This window comes from Pseudonaja textilis, chromosome 8 (genome assembly GCF_049901715.1).
Source record: "Pseudonaja textilis isolate UNSWEBS1 chromosome 8, rPseTex1.2, whole genome shotgun sequence".
Lineage (NCBI taxonomy): Eukaryota > Metazoa > Chordata > Lepidosauria > Squamata > Elapidae > Pseudonaja > Pseudonaja textilis.
Genome location: NC_141997.1, coordinates 2202875 through 2226591, shown reverse-complemented (window position 1 = coordinate 2226591; position 23717 = coordinate 2202875).

The window sequence follows — 23717 nt, the reverse complement described above, 5'->3', positions numbered from 1 at the left end:
CTTTATAATATCATGGGTAAAATAGAATATGTGGATTCAAAGCTGATTCAGAACAAATCTGATTACAAGTATTACATAATACATTATGTTAACCTAAATATTCTGTCTCTCTTTAGAGGGATTAGAATGGAAGCCTGATAAACCTCTATTTTTGTCATAAAAAAAGGTTTGCTGTCCTTTTCCAAATTTTTGTAACTAGAACTTGCATCTTTCATATGACCGACTACTTTTACCTGAGTTTTTTTTTAAAAAAACTTAGATGTTAAAGCCCAAAACTAGTACACATTTTCTTAATTCAAGGCGCGGGGGCTGGATCTGGTCTACAGTGTGGTCGGATTTCACCCGCATGGCAATCCTGGAAACTAAGGAGCCAGCCCATGTCACTTTGGGGCCAGCCCATGTCACACCATCCCGGCATGCACACAAGCAGTAAGCCAGTGTTACTTTGGGCCGGCCCACCCCATCCTGGTGTGGATGTAACCAGGTTGAAGATAAGCACTGTGCCTGCACCAGTGTCTCTGGCCTTTCAGGTGTATATTTGTGCGCGCGTGGGGGGGGAAGGTGTCGCAGCAGGGGCTCCATGTGGCCTCCCAAGAAGCAGGCTTGGGAGGAGGAATTGATGAGGATCACCAGACGTGCCTGCTCCATCCCATATGCCTGGGATAGGGCAGGCTGCGTGCCTCTCCCCTCTGTCTCTGCCTTGGCTACTGCCACCACCAAGGTGAGGCAAGGTGTGGTGCAGCTGCTGTGAGACACCATTTGCCCCTCCTCCATCCCATTGGTTTTGCTTGTGGTTGGAGAGCAGGTTGCTGGTCATCTTGCCCCCCCAGGTCTTGTCGTTGGCCTACATTTGGAGGGTGTTTCCCTCATGTACCTGATGCACCTTGGTGCTGCTATGGGGCACTGCCACCTCAGAGGCTGCCAGCAGTTTGCGCAGGTCCTTTAGGCCGCTGCCATCACCACCTGCAGCATCAGGCCTGCCCAGCCCAACGAAGGCAAAGCAACCAGCTAGAAAGGTCGAGTAGAAGTGGTAGAGCATGCCCAGGCCCAGCAGGCAAAAGTCAGCCCCTGGAAGTGGGAAAAGCCAAATCCCCACCAGCGCCATGGCTGCCCATGTCCAGGCAGGGACCGTGTGCTTCCCCCATCTCTGCTGGGCCTAGGGGGCTATGGCACCAACAAGGGATTCGGCTTTTCCCACACCCAGTGGCCGATTTACCTGCTGGGCTTGGATACTCTTTCTAGCTGGCCGCTTCACCTCCTTTGGGCTGGGAGAGTCTGCCAAGCAGCAATGGCCGCAAAAGTCGGCCTCTACATGTGGGAAAAGCTGAATTTGTAGTGGCACAATGCCCCCACAGGCCCAGTAGAGATGGGAGGCACACAATCCTGGCTGGGTTTGTGCAGCCATGACACCAATGGGGATCAAGCTTTCCCCACTTGTCGTTTAGGCCTGGGCCTGCTCTACCACCTCTACTTGGCCTTTCTAGCTGGCTGCTTTGCCTCCTTTGGGCTGGGTAGGTCTGCCAAACAGCAGAAGAGTTGCCACTTAGGAGCTGTCAGGGGTAGATGTGCCCCCCTTCACTGGGGCTGCTTGGTGGGGAGAGTTGAATCCTGCCCTGCCCCAGAGCATTTTCGGGGTGCTGCCCAGCTAATGCAGCTCATTCAAATGGAGCCCCCAAGGGTGTGACCCATTCCCAGGACTGAAATGGTCCTGCTGAAGTCAGCCTTCTGTCTTGCAGCCCACCTCCCCACCGCATCTCTGTTCTGAGTCAAGGATGGCAGGCAAATTCCTCACTGGGCCGGCATTTCTGGAAGGCGTACCTTAGCCATTTCAAGCACTGTTGCAGGAGGCCTGGGAGGTGAGGCTGAAATGAGAGAAGCCACTGACAGGAGCTCCAGGTCCTGCATCCTGTGCTCTAGAGAACTGCATAGATCCCACCCTCCAGCACTACCAACAACCCCATGAAGCAGGTCAGCCCCTGGTGACAGGTACCATCTGCCATGTCTCTTCCACAGAGACCTTTCCCAACCAACCCGGAGGAGACAGTGCAAGGGGATGGTGGCAGGGACTCCACCCAATGAGTCTTCACCACTCTATAAAGATGTGCCCATGCATAGATTGGGATACTTCTGCCCCATGGAGACACTTGGTAAGCAGTGGTCTGAGTTGATAGGGCACTGCCCTAACTGGTGCCTGGGGCTCAAAGGCCCATGTCTCATGGAAAGACCCTCTTCCTCCAGCCTTGGGACAGGTGCCGCTTCCTACCCTGCCACCCACTGGGCTTTGGGAAAGTCCGGCTGGGCTCCGCATGTTGGGTCTGGTAGCGGGAGGGGAAGTACCATGCCCTCCCCCACTTCCTGCTGGGCCTGCTGGCAAAGTACCACTCTTGTGCACCCCATGCATGTCAGCACCACTGTAGGGAGGGCTGAGGTGCATTGATAATGTGAGGGGAACAAGCTCCATGCGGAGGCCAAGAGCAAGACCTGCAAAGTGGCCGAGAAGATGGCCAGCAGCGACCTGCCCTCCAACCGTGAATTAAAACAGACAGTGAGATAGAGTAAGTGCATATAGCTGTCTTCATTATGTTCCTCCCCCTTGCCTCTGCCTACTGCATGGATGGCCAGCCCGGTTGTGGTAGCAGACTCTAAAGCAGGGGTTCCCAACCTGGGGTGCTCGCACCCCCTGGGGGTGCGAGACGATATTCCGGGGGGTGCGAGAAAAGTCCAGGTAAATAATAGGATATTGGCTATATGTTGGCATTTTTATTTATTATTTATTTCAGGGGGTGTGAGGTTCGAGTGAAATTTCTTTAGGGGTGCGGGGCGAAAAAAAGGTTGGGAACCACTGCTCTAAAGCCACAGCATGTACTAGCTGAGAGGCCAGCAGGCTACATCTACAGCCAGAAACCATCCCCACTGCACACAAAGGGCAGTGAGCACATGGTGGCCCAGTTTCTGGCTGTAGCTACTCTGTCACCTTCCTCAGTTCATCTCATCCTGCAAGATTCCTGGATTCCCTCTCCAACCCTGCCCGCCCCCCACAGGTGCTACCTACATGAGCAATGTCAAGCTGGCACCCAGTTGACTGCAACCACCCCAGCCATTCCCCTCCTTCCCCCAGCCCCTAAAAGACAACCACAATGCTGATCTGGCCCTCAGTGAAATTGAGTTTGACACCCCTGATCAAGTTAATGCTACACAAATGTAACATGTAGCATGCCCCAGAAGTAGTGGAAGTATTCTGCATTTCATTTTAATTGTGTAATTGTTAACTTTTATTGAAAAAAGGGGATGCACTTCATTAAGATTTTCTGGCTTGATTTGCTAATACTAAAATATTTACTAATATTTTCTCCAAGGCCATTTTAGATTATTTGTTTGCTTGTTTGTTTGTTTCCTGCTTTTATTATTTTTACAATCACAGATAATCCTTGACTTATGACCAGAATTGAGCCCAAATTTCTGTTGTTAAGTGAAACATTTAAGTGAAACATTTTCAGACCAAAAAGGGATCCAGCAGGACTCTCATTCCCTATCAGAGTATGGATACCTCCTGTTAAGGATTCTCCTGCCTAGCAGTTTTCAGACCACAAGGGCACTTGGGAGGACTCTACTGCTCCCTGCAGTGAGTATGGACACCTCGTGTTACCGGCTTTTTCTTCATTCACAGTTTTTGGACTCAGGAGAGTCCTGAAGAACCTCTACTTGCTTCCAGGGGTAAGGGTTCCTTCCTCTCACAGGGCTTTTGCTCAGTAACTTCCCAGCTAGTTGTCCAAGTTTAACTCTCTCATTCACTTTTTTCAGTGTCATTGTAACTTTGAACAGTCACTAAACAAACTATTTTAAGTCAAGGACTACTTGTAACTCAAGGTAGTAAACATCTTCCCCACAACAACAACCCTGTGAAGTCGGTTGAGCTGAGAAAAAATGATTTGCTCCAAATTACCCAGACAATCTTATGGCTAAGATGAGATTTGAACCCACAGTCTCCCACTCACTAGCCTTGTGACTTAACCACTAAACCAAACTGGCTCTCGTAGGTTTCATTACTGGTTGAGTATTACTTAGCTTTGACTGTAAAGAACCATACTATAGAACTGTATAAAACTGTAATACATCTACTCAGAAGTAGATCATTTTTTTAAATTGTAAGGTTAATGTTAAGAAGATTTCTTGTAAACTGTTTATATTGTCAGAGGAGCTGTCAATATAAACAATATTATACAAAAGTTTCAAAAAAATAAATACATTCATATAAAATAGGAATGTGGGCACAGCCTTAGCTTAAATTATGTAAATATGAGATTTAAATAACTTATTAAAACCTAACATGACCAGCATATTATTCCCTAAATAATCATGCATGTACTGGGAACTTCCGGTTTGCCAGGCTTCGGTGACAGCAGGGATTCTCGTTTCTACGCAATCCCTGCTGTGCTAGCCGTCTTGGTGCCTCTGATCCTGACGGATCTGGAGGATAAGGCTGCCCTGTTGGGGTAGCTGAAGATAGGGGGGATCCGGATAGGGGTTGAGGGGTATCGCAGACCCCCTCCCCAGCCGGCAATAAACCCCTTTTCTCAAGGCGGTGGAGCGGCGGTCTTAATGGCCACCATGAAGAAGCCGGCAACTGGATTAAGAATGCGCAGGAGGAAGAAGAAGGAAGTTTTAAAATGAAAGTTTTTTCTTGGCTGAACCAGGACTTTAAGGACATATCTAATACCTGGAAAATTACTATTCTTTTTGGACGCTACAATGTTCCCAATGGAGATTTTCAGCGGCGAAGGAAAGTGTTGAAAAGGGAAAGTTACTCTCCCTCCCTTATGGAACTAACAAAAGGATATGGAAAATCTGCTTTCTAACAGAAGGTAAAAACTTAAAGCCCTTTGTTGCAAGTGGGAAGGGAGAGGCTTGGGAAAAAAAAAATTATTTTAAGACTTTGTTGGAGGAGATACTTTGAAGATAAAGAGATTAGAAGCTAACTGCAAAAAAGATTTAAAATACAGATTGGTTTTTTTTTCCCTAATTGACTTTACCCCAGGAAGAGAAACTGTAAAAGGAAGAAATTTGTGCTTTGCCTGGACTGTTTGATGACTTTGGGATTTTGGGACTTTGGGGAATTGTTTTAAGTTTGGAAATATTTGATTGGCTTAACAACAAGAAGAGGATACAGAAAAAGAAGAAGAAAAGGTTTATAATGGCTCTATCTCTCGATGAACTAAAAAAACAATATCTAAAAATAAGGAAAGAAGGCAAGGACGCTATGGGAGAAGCCCTTTGTTTTCTAGATATGGCGCTTGCTATGTGTCAGCAAATTAAACAACAGTTGGAAGAAGCGGAGGAAGAAGAAGCCATTTTTAATGAACTAAATAGTGTGATTAAGAAAGAAAGGAGAAAGAGAGGAGAGAAAAGGAAGGACTTAAGACATAAAAAAATATTTATGAAAGAGAAAAATAAGATGCAAAAACAATATAATGCCAGAAAGCAAAAGGAAAGAAGAATGCAACAGAAAGGGGAAGCCAAGAAGGCAGAGGTTTGGAGAGGAGTGGGTAAAAAGTCTAGGTGGGCCAAGAAAGAAAGGGAAAAGAGGGGGAAAAGTTACAAAGGTATAAAACAAGATGGGAAAAAGAAATTTTTTTTAGGGACAAAGGGTAATGTATGGTGTTTTTTTTAAAAAAAAGGGATTCTGCAAAGTACACGTGATAGCATTGTAGTAGTTGTATTTGTATTAAAAATAGACAATTAGAATTCTATAAGATTCAACAAAAGATTAAAATAGTAAGGTACAATGTTAAAATGTTTAATAATGAATGACTTTAAGTTTTAATAAAACATTAAAGGAAATGTTTAAAATATTAGTTTAAATATAGAGTTTAATGGGCCAATGTGTTGATTATTATAGACTTATTATTGTAGTATTTGTTTTTGAAATAGTAGAATGTACTAAGCAGAATCAGATTGGGACTTAGGTGTCATTTCAAACTTCAACTTAGGGGAATGATAGAAAGGCATCATACTCTGATTAGTGACTTCAGTGGAAATTATCCTTTTTTATATTGGGAATGAGATAGATGTAAATGGAAAAATGGACAAAAGATATAAAAATATTGTCTTAAAGCAAGATGAAATATATAAAATAGAATTAAGAAGAGGGAAAAGTGGGGAGGAGTTATATAGAAGATATAGAATGGTAAACAAGATAGGTAATGGTATATAAGAAGAGCATGAATTCTGATTACAATGAATATAAATGGACTGAATTCAGCTGCTAAGAGAAGGAAGATTTTCCATAAATTGAAGAAACTAAAGTTTGATATAATTTGTTTACAAGAAGTACATATTAAAAAGCAACATGAACAATTGTTATTACAACCAAAATTAGGGAAATTGTTTACCTCTTTGACTCAATGTAAGAAAAGAGGGGTGGTCTTATATATTAAAGAGGCTATTCCAGCTAAAATGATTTATACAGATGATGATGGGAGAATATTAATGGTGGAAATAATGGACAATAATAGAAAGATACTTTTGATTGCAATTTACGCCTCGAATGATAAACAGGAAGAATTCTATAAAAAATTACATACCAAGGTGGTTGGACTGGACTATGCTAATATAATTATGATGGGAGACTTTAATGGAATTGTGGATAACAAACTTGACTATATTGCAACAGCAGCAAAGTATAATAGAAAAACTCTTCCTAAATCCTTTTTTAAAATGACAGAGGAATTAACTCTAAAAGACATATGGAGAGAAAGAAATGTTAAACTTAAGCAATATACTTTCTATTCAAATAGACATTTATCATGGTCCAGACTTGATATGATTTGGATTTCAACAGACTTAATATCTAGCGTTCAAGAAGTAAATATTGAAACAAGTACTTGGGCGGATCATAATCCATTGACAATTAAATGGAAGGGACAAAAAAAAAGATCGAGATGGACGTTAAACAATACTATTTTAAAGGAGAAAGAATTTACACAGTGGATGGAGAAAGAACTGGCCTTTTTCTTTAAAGAAAATAGAAAAGAAGACACTTCAATACAGAATGTTTGGGATACAATGAAGGCTTATGCCAGAGGCTTGATAATAGACTATATAAGAAAAAAGAATATTAGGAAAAGGCAAGCTTTTAAAGCCTTGGAGGATGAATATAAAGGACTCGAAAAAGAACTGCAGAAAATGCCACAGAAAAAAGATGTTAAATTGAAATTGGATATAATTAAACATAAAATGGACTTAATAGACAAAGAAGAACTGGCACAGAAAATTAGGAGTGCTAAACAGAATTATTTTGAAGATGCAAATAAGCCAGGTAGATGGTTAGCATATAAGCTGAGAAAGGAGAAAGAGTCAAGGAAAATATTGCAGCTAATAGATGACCAAGGTAAAACTTGTCATGGCAGCAAAGAGAAAAAAGAAATTATTTATGACTTCTACAAACATCTGTATAAGAAAGAAGATATTGATGAGGAGAAAGTTAAACAATACTTGCAGAATGCAAATTTACCTAGGATACCTAAGGAGATTGAAGAAATGTTAGGAAGCAATATAACAATGATGGAGTTAAGCCAAGCACTTAAGAAACAAAATAATGGAAAGGCACCAGGTCCAGATGGGTTTCCTGTAGAATTTTATAAAACCTTTCAAGAATCATTGTGTATTCCACTGCTAGAAGTTATGAATGAAGTTATGCTAAAAAAGATAATACCTAAAACATGGTCAGAGGCTTATATTACACTTATTCCAAAAGAGGAGGCGGATTTACTTCAAATCAAGAATTATAGACCGATTTCCTTATTAAATGCAGATTATAAAATTTTCGCTTCAATTTTAGCAGAAAGACTTAAAAAATATCTGAATAACTTTATCCACCCAGATCAAAATGGATTTTTGCCAAAACGACAGATTAGAGATAATATGAGAGTAATACTGGACACCTTGGAATATTATGAGGCCCATCCTGAAAAGCAAATGGCTTTGATATTTTTAGATGCTCAAAAGGCATTTGATAACGTAAATTGGAGATTTATGTTACTTTTAATGGAACAGATGGGCTTTGCTAGAAGATTTATTCAAGCAATAGAAGCAATTTACAATGAACAAACAGCTAAGGTAATGATGGAGGGAGAACTCACAGATCCTATTAATATAAGAAAAGGCACAAGACAAGGTTGCCCTCTTTCTCCCTTGTTATTTGTATTGACTTTGGAAGTGTTGAATAGAAATATCAGAGAAGATAAAAATATAAAAGGAATGAAAATTAAAAAGGAAGAATTTAAATTACAAGCTTTTGCAGATGACTTAGTCTTTATCCTGGAAGATCCTATAGAAACAGCCTTGAAGCTGTTGGAAAAGATAGAGGCATATGGGGAGGTGGCCGGTCTGAAAATAAACAAAGATAAAACAAAGATTTTGACAAAGAATATGTTGCTGAGACAAAGAGAAGAACTGGCAGAATTGTTAAAAATTCAAGTTACAAATAAGGTTAAGTATTTGGGGATATACTTGACGTCGAGATGTAGTACATTAAAGGAGAACAATTATATTAAACTTAAACAACAGATAGCCCAAGACTTGAAAAAATGGGAAAACCTACAATTGTCATTAATAGGAAGGATTTCAACAATTAAGATGAACATTCTACCCAGAATTTTATTTTTGTTTCAAACAATACCAATTAGGCTTGGAAAAGAATATTTTGAGGATTTAAATAAAATTGTTTTGAAGTATATATGGCAAGGCAAGAAAGCAAGGATAAAGTTAAAACTTTTACAGGATGCTAGATTTAGAGGAGGGTTTGGCCTGCCTAATTGGGAGTTGTACTACCAAGCTGCAAATTTGATGTGGGTTAAAGAATGGATAACACTAAGGAAAACTAGATTGTTGACATTAGAAGGTCATGATTTGTTGTTGGGTTGGCATGCTTTTTTATGGTATAAGGTAACCAAAACACAGGGGTATTTTAGAAGACATTATATACGGGAGTCTCTGTGGTTAAATTGGGAGAAGACAAGAAAACAATGTTATTTGAAAATTCGTTTGGTTATCGACGATAGAAGCGTTTTCTTATCCTATAATCTATAAAAAGGAACAAACAGTTAGCTATGGGGAATTACTAGATGAAAAGGGTGAACTTAAATCGATGCAAAAATTAGAGGAACAAGGTATACAGATGAATTGGTTTTCATATCTGCAAATACATTCAAAGTATTATGAGGATTCCAAAGCAGAGGGATTCTATGATAAACAAACTGATTTAGATAAGATTTTGATGGGTACTGATGAAAAGGTGATTAAAAATTATATGGTTACTTATTGGAAATTAAGCTGGAGGAAGAACAAGTTAAAGAAACTATGATTGCTTGGGGAGGAATTTTGGATATGGGATTGACTTAGAGAAATGGCAGAAATTATGGTTGCAAAATTATAAAATGACAATGTCTACAGCCTTTAAAGAAAATTTGTATAAGATGTTTTACAGGTGGCATTTCCCCCCGACAAGGATAGCAAGAATGTTCAAGAACAAATCCGAAAAATGCTGGAAATGTCATCAGAAACCTGGTTCATACTACCATATGTGGTGGACTTGTGAGGATGCTAGAAAATATTGGACTAAAATCCACATGTGGTTGGAAAAAATGACAAAGAAGCACATAGACTTGAAACCGGAGTTTTTTTTATTGGGAATCTTACCAGATGTCTATAGTAAAGAGTTGAAATATTTGATTGTAAATGTATTGACTGCGGCTAGGATTGTATTTGCAAAAAATTGGAAAAATGAGAAAATTCCATTGCAGGAAGAAGTCATAAAGAAAATATTGGAATGTGCTGAGATGAGTAGATTGACTTTTGAAATCAGAGAGCAAGAAGATAAACAATTTTATATAGTTTGGGATCTTTTCTATCAATGGTTGAATGATGAAATACAAAAATAGAAATGTTAGACAATAAGGAATAATATTGATTTTATTTTCTTTTTCTCTTTTTTGGTATTGGATATTATATTTATATAATAGTTTTCTGTTTCCTTTTTTTCTCTTATTTAGGATAGAATTGGCACGATTATATGATTTGTTTTAGAATAAATTACTTAAAATATAGTTATCTTACAAAGGCATGATCGAACAAAAGTTTAGTCAAATTTCTTTTTTTAATAGTGATATTATGATTTATAAGTTTGTACTGACAATAAGAGTTATTATACAAGGTAATTGTAATTGTGACTATGAGAGGAGTGCACAAAACTGATGAACCAACCGACTCACTGTTTGTATATAAATATGGGGGAGCTGATGTTTTTATGTTTTGTCTGTTTGTTTGTATGTCAAAAAACAATAAAAAAAATTTTTTTTTAAAAAAAAGAAGAGCATGAATTTAATTGAAGTCCATACAAAAAGAGGTAATCTGGGGCCAAGTTACTTTCTAAAAGAAAGTTTTATGTTTTTGTGTTTTATGTGTGTGTGTTTAATTGAGAATTAACAAAATCTCGGAGGAAGGCCAGATGAGAACAATTGTAAACAAGCCAGAGGAAAATATAAATGTGATGATTGAATAGCAGATAAATTAGAAAAGAAATGTGATTGAACAAGAGTAAAGAGAAATAATGTGAAATTTGTTAAAGGAAATTTACGTGTCTACATGGAAATGGGATAAATTACAAGTATGTGATATAAAATAATGTGTTACCTGCCTTGTAAAGATTTATAATGGAAAGAGGTTTTATGTTTTTAATGTCTAATGATGTTTTGTTTTGTTTGTTTGTTTTTAAAATCAATAAAATTTGTTTAAAAAAAATAATCATGCATGTAGCTTATCTCCAAATAATAATGGAATAAATAAGCAAGAGTGTTCTGTTTCCAGATAAATTGGGCTTTTCCTTTACTGTCTAAAATAATATAAAACATTTCAGATTATTTTACATCTTATGTCTTTTCTATTGCAGAAATTGAATCTGCTTAGGTAACTACACAATTCTAAAAGTATTTCTATCAAGACTGTCTTAATACATATTTAAATTACTTTTTGACTGAATCAACTGAATGAAAATTAAAATTACACAGGATCAGGTTGTGTGCTCAGACCTTTTCAGAAGCATGCTGTACAATAAATAGGAAAAGACCAATATTTTGATACAACAAAGAAAATAAACCTGACTTAAATATTGTATGTTTTATTCAAAATCAACTGTAGGTTCATATGAGCAGCAGCACTTATTTAATACCTCATTTTTAAAGGTCAAAGGAAGGAATAATAACTCATTTTTTTGAATTTCATTGTTTTAAAGTATGACAAAAATGTAAGAGAAAAGTTGAGAAAAAAGTTACTTCTAATGAAGAATGTGGAATAAGGTGTTGGAAGAAATGTCCATCTGGGTTCAGTTCCAAGTGGGAAGAAAGACATTGGAAACATGGAGGCTGATTGGAAAGTTGGTTTAATGGTGGACAAGACCACATCAGAGATGGTATTCAGCAGGTTCTGAACAGTTCTGGAGAGTGGAAATTTTGAGTAGTTCAGAGAAGTGGCATATACCTCTGACTGGCCTGCCCCCATCCATTCTCTGCCTCCCGAGTCCCAGCTGATTGGCTGGGTCTCCTTTTGTTGCCCTACGGAGCAACCTGCTGGAAAGCAGGTTAGTGGGGTGGGGAGGGAATGGGATTTTGCAGTATCCTTCCCCTGCCATGCCCACCAAGCCACATCCACCAAGCCACACCCACAGAACCAGTAGTAAATAATTTTTGAATCCCAACAAGGGACCACATGGTTTGAAGTCTGGGAAGCTGACCACATGGATGGAGAGTGAGATATATTTATACACTCTCTCGGGCCTTGAACTTGCTTCCTGCTCCTGTGAAAGAAATGTATTCTGATTGGTTATCAGACTCCCATGGGGCTATGTAGGGGTAACTTTGTCAGTTGTCTTGAGTCCCAGGCTTGGTTGAATCTTGCTGACTGATTTAATGAAGGGGCTTTGGGCAATTCCTATTATGGCTTAATGGCTTTGTCTTGGTTTGGATCCTGAGTGAGTGGTGATGCTATCACCCTGGAGCTGAAGGTCTTTTGTGTTATAGATAAGATGGCCCAGTCTTTTGTCTTGTAAATAAACTGGCACCAAAATATCCGCTGGGGCTGAGTTTCTGTGTCCCTTAAGATTTCTATGTCTCTTTTAGGGGAAATATTCTGCCTTTTTAAAATTTCCTAGAATATTTCATTCTTCTAGGAAAGGGATGGGTGCTAACTTTCTACAAAGGAATGGAAATTTTTTCTTCAAAACCTCTTCTTGCAGTTGTTCCAAATTCTGCCTAAGGAAAAGCTTGATGGCATTCAAATATTCACTTAAAATATCGAGTTTGAAATGATTATATATAAAACTGGATATTTTGAGGCACTGTTGGCAACGTTAATTACTTCTTTCAATGTATTATCCATAGAACAATGCTTAGGCAGAATAAGCAATCATTTTCAGCAGCATGATTACTGTGCTGATTTAGAAACTTGTCAGTCAATCTAAGGAATATTTTTAACATTGCTATTACATCAGACTGAGGAATATTTTTAACATTCTTTTGTTCTTTGTTGCATGAATATAAGGTCAACTTATTTGGCACAGCCCAATTGTGAATAATTATTACATGTATTGCTGACAACAAACATTGTATGAGTTTTTAAAAATAGTAGTAAGTTCTGAGAACATCAGAACCATCAGCCTTCCCCTGCCACAATGGGAACAGTGGTGGGATTCAAATTTTTTACTACCAGTTCTGTGGGCATGGCTTGGTGGGCATGGCAGGGGAAGGATACTATAAAATCTCCAGTCAGAGTTGGTATTTGCCAGTTCTCTGAACTACTCAAAATTTCCTATACCGGTTCTCCAGAACTGCTGAATACCACTTCTGGTCCTGAAGCAGTATGTGAGAAGTACATAAAAATGAATCAACAGACTTTTGATAATCTGATCCATAGGATGCTTTATTAGGGAAAATACTGCAGTATGGACCCCTTTACTCCAGAAAAAAAACAATTTTCTCTGAGGAAGGAGACACTTCCATTTAGTGAATACAGCTTATATAGGTTTATCAAATCACATGGTTACATAACACTTCCTGTTTTCCATATATGGAAGTTACAACGTTTTTTCATAAGAAAGTTCCAACCTCTCAACATTCTCATTATAGTCAGAGTTCCTGTTATTCAAATTCCAGAAGATTATAAGAAAGCCATTAATATCTCTTAATGTGACATCTAATGTCAGAGCGCCCCAGCACATACCTCTAACTTATGCCAAGTACATAGTTTTGCAATATTGTATAATTTCTAGCAGAAAACACATTACATAAATGTTCTGAACTTTAAAAGTCCAGACTGCGAACACAAAATGGCTTCATTTCGGCTCTTTATATTCTCAGGTGTAATAACCAAATTATCACCTATAACACAGTAAATAAAGCAAATGTAGGCTAATTTCTGATTGACCTTTCAGTTTTTCAAAATATGCTCCCTTGAAAAATCTAGATTTGGATCTGTGTGACCATGGAAAGTTTATTTTTTGCAGTGAGAACAAGACTAGACTAGAGACTCTATGACAGTGGTTCCCAACCTTTTTTTCACCCCGCACTCCATTGCAAAAGAAAATAAAAATGCCAACATATAGCCAATATCCTATTATTTACCTGGACTTTTCTCACACCCCCTGGAATATCGTCTCACACCCCCAGGGGGTGTGAGCACCGCAGGTTGGGAACCCCTGCTCTATGGGATAGAAAACTTGAGCATTCATAGCTGCTAATTAACATTGCCATTATAATTGTAAGGACCCCATAATTTTACATGCTTTTGTGGCACAAATAGAAGCTTGAGCTGCAATACCTAAACCCAGAGGGGAATCAGAAAGAAAGATTGTTTAATGGAATGACTGATAGACTTTTCACTTAATGTCAACTGTGCTAGAGAACAAAGAAATAATGAGACAAAATTAGAACCTTAGAATTTCTAAGAGTTGGAATTTTTATCTTAATTTAACATTCTGTCCCAGTTCTCTGCTTTTCTTGGCTTCATATTATCACCATTTATGTGTAAAAACCAATTTCAATTCAGGAAAGAAGATAATTGCTACACAACAGGGGTGTCAAACTCAAGGCCCACAGGCTGGATCTGGCCTTCAGGGTGCTTAGATCTGGCCCGCAGGGCCTCCCTGGAAACAGTGAAGAACTGTCCCATAGTGCCTCTGCCAGTGAAAATGGAGCTTGGGAGGGCCGCACGTGACCCTCTCGAGCTCCATTTTCACTGGGAGAGCATTTGTGCCACTACAGGTGCTCCTGACATGAATGACTTCAAGCTGGTCTTGCCCCCCGACCATGCCCCTGGCCCCACAAGGTCAAACACAACCCAGATGAGGCCCTCAGTGAAATTGAGTTTGGCACCCCTGGTTTAGAGACACATTTAAGATTTGGCAATTGTGCATCCTTAATTCTTGGCCCTATTAAAGTTTAATAAAGACATTATCTTTCAAACCTATAAGGCTAGATAATATATTTTCCAATACTGTTAATATCACTCACATAAAATTGAGTGAGGGGCACACGACACAACTTGCAGTTCTATCAACATTAAATGCAAAGATGCACAGTAGTAATTTCAATTTTATCATTTTTGCTTTTTGAATCCAAAAAGGTGAATTGTGAATGGGAAGTTATAAGAACATAACTTGTTTTCTTATTGGTCTCTCACATACTTTAAAAGAATGCTATACAGTGGTACCTTGGTATTCAACTTTTGAAACATCAAATTTGGTACTCAATGCATTTTAGTGTAAAATTTTGGTTCCAGTATTCATAATTTGTTTGGTACTCAATGCATAAGCTAGAACTTGTGGCTGTCAGCTGCTTTGTGGCTTTACATTATTCTTTATGGGAAAAATTTATTTGGTACTTAGCATTTTTTGTAATCATACTTCTCAGAACCAATTGAGGATGAGTACTGAGGTAGCGCTGTATATTAAATTGTTCAACTTTGTTGATTTTTTTTTTCTTTTTAAAGGATGACACTCAGTTGATATTCATGAAGTTTAGTATTATAAACAATAAACAAAGAACAAATCTACAAGAAATGTCCTTACATTTCATGTACTATAAACAGTAATGAAAATTTAATGACTATTTTACTTGTAGATTACAATAGCAGCAGATATAGCAAAAGCAATAAAATGTTCAGCAAATACATTTAAAAGACATGCCATTTAAACATCCAATTTTATAAGTATTTAAACTGACTATTGCTATAATCAGAACAACACAATGACAGTCTGGTCCATCTTACCAAATTAAAATAATTCCAGGTATGCATGCTTAGGTTGCAGTTTTCACCTTTAATTTCAAATTAGTGGTGAATGTACCATAATAGAAATAGCATTTAGACTTATATACTGCTTCACAGTGGTTTACAGCCCTCTCTAAGCATTTTATACAGTCAGCATATTGCCCCAAACAATCAGGGATTGTTTGGGATTACCAACCTCTTCTTCTTACTTAAGAAAGTGAAGACTCTTGAAACAAAGGATTTCAAAAGGAAGTTTTTATTAAGCAGAAGTGACAGCATTAGATTCAAAGCAACATCTATCTACCCTTAGGCAAGACAAGTACAATTAAAGCCTTAGAGACCCCTCCTTTTAGCCAGAATGTTAATTCAGCCACTACCTAGGTTTGAAGATGTTATTTCCCTGTCTCTCTGAGAAAACAAACCACATGGCTTTCCCTGCTGTCCATCTCCCCAAGAGGTGGGTAATCTCATGCTACTTAGGTGCCAGGATACCAGTTATAAAAATACCATTTGTCACAGGCAATACAATTGATTCAAATCCAAGACCTCCCTTCTCCCAATTGAATGGCAGTATCACTTTTTTAGGGATCTGACAGATGGAAGGATGGAAGGCTGAGTCAACCTTGAGACAGTGAGACTCGAATTGCCAAAGTGCTGGCAATCGGCAGTCAGCAGAAATAGCCCACAGTAGTACTGCATTCTAACCACTGCACCGCCATATGATAATTACCTTTAACATATCAATTTATAATTGAAATCCCTGTTCCCTGAAACAACTTCTCCACTAAATGTTTCCCCCTCTCCTATCTGTTTAATCCTTTTTTAATTTTCTCCCACACTTTTTTTTTGCTTTTTTACTTTCTTGCCCAGTTTATCTCATTTACTTTTTTTCCCTTGAATGATCTAAAATGTAGAATTTAAACCCTGTACACCACATCTTTCATATTGAAAGCACTGCTTCTGGTTGCTAAGTAGCAATGATAAGCAAAATAGTGAAGTATTGCTCTGTTTTCTTTGGTGCTCAGAATAGTAGTATTTCAGACCAAAGAGGAAGCCTGTATTCTGGTTATTTTCTTTTTAAAAAAAATAAATTTTATTAATTTTACAATTAAAAACAGATCTACAATACATACACAAAAAACAAGGCCTCGACAAGGCCAAGAAAAGAAAGAAAGAGAGAGATGTAAAAAGAAAGAAAAAGGGGAGAAAAAAGAAAGAGAAATGAAACAGAAGCATTTAAAAAAAACAATATCCTTTTTGACAGTCTGCAAGGTCTATTCTTCTTAAGTTGTGACATATACACATATCTTATCGGTATCTATACTTAAATTACCCTCAACAAAGTCTATCTTTGAGTTAACCAGTTATACCAGGGGTTCCAATTATTGTAATATATTGAGGATTCTTTGTTTTTTAAGGCTAGAGTTAATTTGTCCATTTCTGCGCACTCTAATATTTTCTGGATAACCATCTGTTCTGTGGGAGTGTAAGGTAATTTCCAGCACTGAGCAAATGCTAGCTTGGCCGCAGCTAAAATGTGAATTATTATATACTTAGTCTTTTTTGATAATTGTTTGTCGAAAATCCCTAATAGGAAGGACTCTGGTTTGTATTCAATTTGTTCTTTAGTTATCTCCTCCAACCATTTTCTAATTTTTTGCCAGTATTTCTGGGTTTCCTTGCATGACCACCACATGTGGAAAAAGGTTCCATCTATGCATTTGCATTTCCAGCATTTTGGACTCGTGTTGGGGTGCATTTTCGCCAACCTTGAAGGGGGTAGGGGCCATCTGTAAAATATTTTGTATGTATTTTCTTTATAGGTATTCTGGTTATTTTCAATTGTTTATTGCAACTTATTCCAGTTTACTACCAGTACTTTTCATCCGTTTCTGTCTATTCTGATTTTTATCATTGATAGTATGGCCAATGGAATCAGTGAAAAATGGACCTATTACATGATAATTGTTATTTAATTAAAATAGTATTGTGTATTCACACAATACTATGACAAAATGCTATGGGAGTTTTCAAAGTTCTTAGTCTCAACCCCAGTTTATCCATGACCTCTGAGCTAATTATACATCTAATACACCCAGAGTCCAGCAGAGCCAACATTTTCCCCTAGGAACCGGACGAAGGTATCCTTAATTCCACTGGGATGGTCCTGGGGCCCACTTTTTGACTTACCAGAGGATTGTCATTGGAGTTGGACTTGCTCTCGCCCGAAGGGGTCAGAGTTCCCAAGTCCTCTCTTCCTGGAGGAGCGAACTCAATGACTTCCATGACCTTTGGGGCCATCTCATGTGGCTTGGCTGGGTTTTTTTTCAACTTTCTTCCCTTGTTACTTTAGCATCCAATTTAGTGTGGCAATCTGCAGCTCAGTGAACCTCCTTTCCAGATCAAAAGCATGCAATGGTTTTGGGTTTCACAGCCAATCCACTCTTTTGAACTTTAGGCAGCTCTTGGGGAGTGGTTGGTGAAGGCTTGCTCCAGCTGGAGCCACCAGATCAATTTCCACATCAACTGCCAACACATACCGATGCTGCAGATCTCTAGGATCTCTTCTGGAGATACAGCTTTGATAGACACCCTCATTTAGCACATCTTTGAAAGCCTCTATGAGGGCCTCTTGAGACCAACCTCGCATGTGGCACTCCAACTCTCGAAAATCCTGGGTGTATTCAGCTACTGACCTTCTCCCCTGGTTTATGGTTTTCATCCTAATCCTTGCCTTATGTTCAGCAAGGGGATCTTCAAAACAAGTGCATAAGGCTGCCATAAACATGTCATAGTCTCTTAGCTGAGGGGCATCATCATTGTAAAGGGTGACCATTCATTGGGCTGCAGTCCCTTCTAGGGCTTTGGTGACACATCTCACTTTGGCTGCTTCTGAGGCAAAATTATCCCCATATTCCTCCATATGATTCCAGACTTAGGCTAGGAAGAATCTCAATTCCTTGGGATCCCCTCTGTATTTTACTTCCAATGGAGGAATTTTTGGAATTTGACAACTCCATAGTGCTACCCTGCCCCCCAAGGTGGGCTTGGGCTACTGCAGCCACTGGCATTCCTGCTACCTGAGCTGGCCCTAGCTGGGCTATGGAAAGCACTTCTGGGGCTTCAAGGGCTTCTTCTCCCCTCCTCTCTTCCCCAGCCTCTTCACACACAGGCACTGCATACCTTTCTTTAGCTCTTTGACCCTCAAGAGCTTTGTTCAATAAATGCAGAGCTTGGGTCAGCAGAAGGTCTTCTCTATCTCCCTCCTGCCAGGCAGCTTCTCCCTGCCAGTGTCTGGCAGCTGTCATCCCAGAGGGAAGCTCCTCCGACATTCTCATCGGTCCTATTCCCAAAGACCATTTGGGTCAGACCACCAGTTTCTCTTCAATCTGCCCCGACAGCAGCTCAGCCCCCACTTGAGTGCCAAGAAGCTGTGAAGCGGTAGATCCAGCAGCCCTCAGATCTTCTTGATCGCTGGCTGAGTTAGACATTTGTTTTCTTTCAGTCCCCTCAATAGAGGTTAATCTCTGGGTGGGCTGGCAAAAAAAAAGAGATCTTGCTTAATGTCAACTGTGCCTCCATTCAAAATCCAAGAAATAAAAACTTAGACTCCATTAAAATAGAGAAAAGTACTTTTACTGGATTTGATGTGATAGCAACAAACAAAAAGCAAGATCTGAGGCAAATAGGTGTGGAAATTACATATTGAAAGTTATCCCAAGTCCCCTCCTCCAACAGTTCAAACTGGACATCCAATCTGAGGTGTGTATAATGTCATGTTACATCTTCAGGTGGTGTCTCACACATCTGGTATGCCAAGATGGTTGACCTTGGCCTAGAAAAGATAAGTGGCTGCAATTCTGCAGAAAGCAGGGAAGCATCCCATCTTTTACAATTCACACAACTTCAGCCTCCAGCACCTCCCCCCCACAAAGCCCAATTATTCCTTCCCTCCGTTTCCATGGCAGCAGGCAAGAGTCAAGCAGTAAAAGATGTCAGGAAGGATTCTTGGAAGCTGACACAGGTGTAAAGAGTTTATAACATATTGTATAGTGCCTATTTCTGAGTATTCTAATAAAATGTGGAAGTTAACATACTTGATTTTTAACATAATTTCACTGCAGGAAAATCCTTCCTTCCTTCCTTCTCTTTATTTTCTTTTTACTTTCTTCATCTCTTCCACCCTTAACTATAATAGTATGAAAAGATGTGGTGTAATTCAACAAATAGTTTTCATCAATACATCAATAGTACTCACCTATTTCATTAGATGGAATAGAAAACATGCTACTGTATTATCAGAATACACACTTACATGAACTGTAATATCTAAAATAGCCACTAGATGAAGCATTCTTATTCTCCAGTACACAGAAAAAAAGTCACTTATCCCGTCTTTTATCAACATACCAATCAAAAGTTGTTTAATAACTCAAAAGTTATGATAATAAAGCATTAAATATACCATGCTCTCTTAGATTTTGATATATGACCGGGAAACATAGAATTATCTTTATCATTTAATAACAGTTGTAGAGATTATTAGATAACTTCTGGAATTAAAAAAGCAGAATGCATGACTACTTTTTAAAGCAAGCTTTCTATTTTTTTAAACTTAAATTTTCTTAATGAAAATGCAATGCCAGATATAGTTCTATGGTTCTAGTTCTATGCATTAACCAGAAAAACATAATTAAGAGTGGAGCAGATCCACCTCTGGAAAGCATTATTGGCACACACACAAAAAAACAGCAGCTACTTTCTTATAAAGGTTTAGCTAAGATAATCCTACAGTGAGTTTTTCAGACTATTTACATTAAAAAATGGTTCAGAATACAAAGACATGCTCAGTGTCAGCAGCATTGGTTCTCTAAGATCAGCGGTGGGATCCGACAGGGTTAACTACCGGTTTGGTGATTTATGATGTGCTTTCCTGCACGCTACGCACACGCCTGTAAATTGTCATCAGCTTGCTGCCTGGAGAGCTGAGCAGCGCTGCATGCAGAGAACCAGCATTTGAAAAAGCACTTTTTTCCTGGATCAGTGGCTCGGCTCATTTTGTAATGGAGCCAGTGGAAATGTGGATGGGGAGACATCAAGAAACTTTGTGTTTTATTGTGGTCCCAGATGGAGCGCCCCCTATTACTCGGATTACCCTGGCTCCAGAAATGGAACTGCCAAGTTAATTGGAGGAAGGGGCTGCTGCACATATGCTCCAACCAACCACAGGAGGGGGAGGAACTGACCCTAGTAAGGCCCCAGGATCCCAAGGAATAGGCATCAGTGGCCAGTGAACACATTGTGGGTGAGGAGAAAATTTTGGAAGAATTTTGGGAGGGAGGTTTTTAACGAGAAGGCTTGGATGTGCTCCCACTCATCACTCCTCAGCTTGCAGCATAGAGATCCTTCCTGGAGTGAAGCTCCCTAAGCCAAAATTGTATTTGATGACACTGCGAGACTTGGAGGAATTGTGGTCTTTTATCAATAAAAAATGAAAATAGGGTTTCATACAACCTGCCAGGCCCAAGTGGCAGCCCCAGTATTGTTTTGAGAGAAAAAAGATGGCTCCTTTCGCTTATGCGTGGATTATAAAATCCTGAATGCCATTTGCATGGAAAACATTTACCCATTCACCTTAATGAAGGACACGTTAGCTCACCTTGCCAAGGGAAATATTTTTACTAAGTTTGATTTGAGAGAAGTTTACTATCAAGTCCAAATTAAGGAAGGGGATGAATGGAATATTGCATTTCATTGCTCTCTGGGTTGTTTTCAATTTAATGTACTCCTGTTTGGTCTGCAAGGAGCCCCTGCCATATTCATGCAACTAATAAACATCTATACAAGGGGGTGTTGGATTATCTCAACAATATTCTTATCTATACGGAAACCATGGATGAGCACATGAAGTTGGTGCAATCAATCTTGAAAAAGCTCCAGGCAGCTGAACTGTATACTAAACGATCTAAGTGTAAATTTCACCAAGAGCAGGGGCAGGAGAAGGTAGGCGACTGGCAGGGCTTGCTGCTTTCCCTCCTCACTCACAAATTGGTGGTGGGAAGGCAAGGTAGCAACCCTTTGGCCGCAGTGGTTGAGGAAAGGTGGTGGCTGGCCTAGCCAAGGTGGCGGCCAGTCTAGCCAAGATGGCAGCCGCCGGTTGGGTGGGGAAAAGGCAGCCAGCCCGGGAGTTGACACTCAACTGGGGCTCATGGCAGTGGCGGCAGGAGGAGGTAGGGAACTGGTGGGGCTTGCTGCTTTGCTTCTTCCCTCACCAATTGGTGGTAGAAGGCTAGGCAGCAACAATGGATGGCTGCAGGTGAGGGAAGATGGAAGCAGGCAAGGCAGGGAGCATCGGTGAAGGCGGTGGGTGTCTCAGGAGTCAGCACTAGATCAGGGCTGGTGGCGGCAGGTAGGCAACCAGGTTGGAGGTCGTACTTACTGATCCGCATCTTCGGAGGCCGGGGTAGGTAGTCCAGGTGGGCGAGGATGGCTAGCGGTGGCAGCCGGGGCTTGCATCTTTTTTAATGGCAGCCACCATGGGAGGCAGTCCAGGCAAGGTAGGGAGGCAGGCCGGGCAAGGCAGGGCCTGGGAGGCAGGCCGGCTGGGCGGGGGCAGTTAACAACAGTGGCGGTGACCGGGACTTGCGGCTTGCCCTCACTCACATGGGAGAAGGCAGACAGCAATGGCTGGCTGACTGGCTGGCTGCCTCAGATGCTGCTGCTGTTGCTGCCCACTGGTGTGAGCGATGGTGCTGGGTGGGAAAAATTTTGTAGGTAGCGCACATGCGCTATAGGTAGGCGTGGGGCAGGGCTGGCAGGGGAGAATGAGGCAAGGATTTCTGTGCATGTGCAGTAAAAAAAAAAGGGTTTTTTAGTGTAGGAGTGGTGGATAGGGGCCAGGGCCAGGGCCAGCAAAGAAGGGGCAGGGGAGGGAGAATGAGGCAAGGATTTTTGCACATATGCAAAAAATGTCACGCATGCGCAGTAGAAAATGTTTTTTTAGCATAGGAGTGGTGGATAGGGGCGGGGCTGGGGCCAATGAAGGTGGGGGGGAGAATGAGGCAAGGATTTTCACACATGCGCAAAAAAATGTCATGCATACGGAGTAAAAAAAACCCAGTTTTTGGGCTGTAGGAGCAGTGGAGAGGGGCGGGGCCAGCCAAGGGTCGGTTTTACCGGTTCTTAGAACTACCAGTGATGTTAATAACTGGTTCTATAGAACCGGTGCGAACCAGTAGAATCTCACCCCTGACCAAGAGAAAATTGACTATTTCGGGTATTGCATTTCACATGAAGGAATAGAGATGGAGCCAGAGAAAGTCCAGGCTGTTTTGGAATGGGTTCCCCCATTGTCCCCAATTATTCATACCCATTTCCTGTATTTATACTTATGTTTATTATCTTGTAAGCTATTGACAAATAAAATAAAATAAATAAATAAAATGAACACAACACAGTATCAACAGTAGAGACCTTCAAGTTTCTAGGTTCTATCATATCTCAAGACTTAAAATGGATAGCTAACATCAAAAATGTCATCAAAAAAGCACAACAAAGAATGTTCTTTCTGCACCAACTCAGAAAGCTCAAACTGGCTAAGGAGATGCTGATTCAGTTCTATAGAGGAATTTTTTTTAAGTCAAGTTTTTTAAAATTTATATATAACTATTTTGAATACAGTGTATTGTCTGGGTATACAATCTTACAAAAAGGAAAGAAAAAAGATAACACATACTGGTAGCAATAATAATAATACAACAAAATAATTCTAACCATATTTATAATTATATTCACTTATTTATGTTCCTATTAAATATATTGTCATACATATAATTATAGATAACATTCATATTTTACTTAAACATAATACTCTTTCTTCATCTAATTTCTATCTCTTATCTCTAACCATTGATAAAACCTATTCCATGTTAAGTACTATTCTGTGTCTCTTTTATCTCGTCAATTTATAGTTTCTATCCCAAAGTTTTTGCCATTTGTCTAATTCGTTCATATAGCCGAAGGTTTTTGCCAATACTATTATTGTTTCTTTTACTTGTTCATCTTCTATTTTAAAATTTAGTAAATAATTATATATTTTCCTTGTCAATTTTTCATCTGTCCCTAATAATACCTTGTCGAGTATTGTTGATTTTTTATTTAAAAAACCATTTTTTTTTGCTTCTTGTATCTCAATTGTATTTGCAGGTATGACCACCAAGCTATATCCATGCCTTGGTTTTGTAATTCCTGTCTAGTTTTAAATTCCCTGTTCTCATTTAAAATGTCTTTATAGTTTACATTTTTTTCCAAATTAACAACATTTGGGTGTATCAATGATTCCATTATTGAGAGACAGATTGGTATTTTCAGATAATTTTGTGATTTGATTTTTACCCATACTA